Source organism: Echinops telfairi, unplaced genomic scaffold (assembly GCF_000313985.2).
Source record: "Echinops telfairi isolate 266 unplaced genomic scaffold, ASM31398v2 ScPeMD7_7467;HRSCAF=8505_0, whole genome shotgun sequence".
Lineage (NCBI taxonomy): Eukaryota > Metazoa > Chordata > Mammalia > Afrosoricida > Tenrecidae > Echinops > Echinops telfairi.
Genome location: NW_022111367.1, coordinates 14,099,638 through 14,102,494, shown reverse-complemented (window position 1 = coordinate 14,102,494; position 2,857 = coordinate 14,099,638).

The window sequence follows — 2,857 nt, the reverse complement described above, 5'->3', positions numbered from 1 at the left end:
ATGTTTGCTTCCCAACAAAACAGGAACTAGTCATAAGGACAATATGTCTAGCACCCACAGGGACAAAAACAGTAGAAAGTGAGTCCGGTCCTCAAGCTAGTTTGCCAAAGACCAAAGTTCTCAAGTGCCTGGGAACTGCACAAGAACTGCACTAAAGCAATTATTCCTGAACATCTTGGGCACATCCCTGTTGAAGGAATACTCTGGGCCAGTCACCCAGCTGGGCACTAAGAATACATAGAACAGTGACCAAAACCCTTGGCCTCGGTACAATTATTCTGTAACCTAACTGCACATTATAGGTCAACTGCCATCAATTCTCACAAATGCAGACTACAGGTATTTTCAAAAGACTGCTGAAGAACGATTAAATCAGAATCTCTGAAGTAGGACATCGTCTCCTTCAGAGTAATTTGCTTTAGAAAAATGCCACTGCCCGGGCCATCGTCTCAGAAGTTGCTTAAAGTGCTTTGAGGGGGTCTGGGTAGTGTTAGTTTTTTTAAAACTCTCCAGGTGATTCTAATGTGCAGCAAGGGTCGGGAACACTGGCCTGGAGCAGCTAAGTAGGCAGGGTTGATGCATGAGCCACCAAGGACCCATTAATTAACCCAACACCTGAAAGCAGTTTGGGGAGGAGTGCTGCCTCTGGCCTGCTCATGACTTCATTGCAGGGCTCTGTCCCAGAGCAAGATGCTTGAGGCTTGGCCAAGTTCAAATCTCCACCTGAGAACCAATTTTCTCAAATACTTCCTTGACTCTGCATGTTCCTAGCTCAGTTTCAAACCTCAAAGAACCCCCTAAAGTAATTCTAAAATATAGTCTTATCATTATCAAGTTCTTTGTACAGTTCTGCCTCAAAGTGGGGGATTTGGGGTGGCAGTATGGCAGAGAATGAGATGTTTATGGGAATGTTGGTGGTTCAGTAGGAGTGATTACTTTCCATTCAGAAAACCCAGCTTCAATTCTCAGCCAATACACCTCACATACATGGTGCTTCTATGATGCTAAATAAATATCAGTGGTGACCCCCTTCTGAACATCAGCCAATAAAAACAATCAAAGCCATTCTATCTTAAACAGATCAGAGAGATGGTGCAGGACCAGGCAGTTTCATTCGACTGTGCGTATGCTCACAAGGAGTCAGGGTGTAACTTGATGTCAGCCAGTAGCAATAATATCGTGTGCAGACGCACAGAGCTAATAAACCATGGATCGACTCTTCTACCATTCTAGTGTGAGAGTCCTACCATTACCATCTGTGTCAGTCTGGGTATATTAGAAAAACAAATGCACAGAAACCCATAAATAAGAGGCAGTTTTATATAAAGGGTAAGTGCACACGAAGAAAATATCCCAACCCAGGGCTGTCCAAGCCCACTAGTTCAACATTAGCCCATATGTCCAACACCAATCCACAAAGTCCTCCTCCATCTCACGAAACAGACACAATGATGCCTACTGCAGGAGGAAAGCTGAGTCAGTGAGTGTGCAAACATCTCAGCGCTGGCTGAGGTCTCCACACAGCTGCTCCAGCACCCAGGGTTGGATCGGGGTAGGTCCATGTGGCTTCTCCTCAGGGATGTCTTGCAGGAAGTGAGTCTTGCCAACTAAAGCAGGGAACTGCTAAGGCAGCTGCACCCTGGTCCGACCATCACAAAGCAAGAGACCCGAGAACTAGAAAGGCGAGGCTCACTGAGCCATTTATCTCTCTGCCCTTCAATTAACACCACATGTGTTTATCGGCCAGGTTGGCACAATAAACTTTAACTATCTCACCATCATACAGATACAAAGATATAGCTAATCTTGAGAGGAACTATAATAGTAAAATGCTGTTAAATAATTAAATTTTAGAAAGTGATCCATGCTACATATTCATTACCCTAATTTTTAATACTATTCATTTAATCATATGTCCATCTAATTTAATTTTTTTGCTAATGTCTTTTGTTTTTTTTTACAGCAAGCTTGTAAAGTTCTGGAAAGTTTAACATTGAACTCTCCTATGCTACTAAGACCTGGCTTTAATATGATATGGTATATAACCTCCACTCTTTGGTCCCAGATTCTTGCTGGACCCTATTTGCAGTGTAAGTCAGAAAGCTCCATCCAAGGATAATATCTCTAATCAGAGGGATTCCCTCTCAGATCCAGTCTCTAGTCACACAAGGCAAACTCAGTAGGAATGGAGACAGGACTCACCACAGTTGCACCACTGTTTTCAAGTAATGTATTTCATGTGCATCTCTCCCCATAGAGCAGTCAGAGTTCAGTAGAATTTTCATCTTCCATGGAGAAGGCTAGAGTTCAAGTCCTCCCAGCCAACAGATCTCAAGTACAGCCACCTATCTATCCCATCTGTCTGTTGAAAATTTACATGTTTAGATGATGCTAAACAGGTTTCAACATAGAATAGAGAATAGGGAAGAAAGGTTGGTCAGTCTGTTTCCAAATATCAGGCCCCATGGATGATGAAAACTTGATGGACCACAATATCCAATACTTCTCATATTAAGGAACTGACATATGCCCTGGAAGTCTTTAGTTCTGTGGTTCATACCATTGCTAGGATTCGGGAGCCAATTCTATAGTAACTGACAGCTCTCTTCCCCATAGAGTTGACACATTTGTAAAAGACTGAGACTTACTGTTTATAAAGCCCATTTGGCTCTGAGGTGGTCCATAGCTGACTTATGCACTGGGACCGATCATCCCACTGGAGGAAAACATGAAATCCCTGCATTGATGGTCTTTGGTTAGCAATGATCTACTCTGAGTTATGGCTTCATGGCTCAACATCACGAAAACTTTGTGGTGTGTCAGAGCAGGAGTGGATAATCCAGGCAAGGCTGGAACA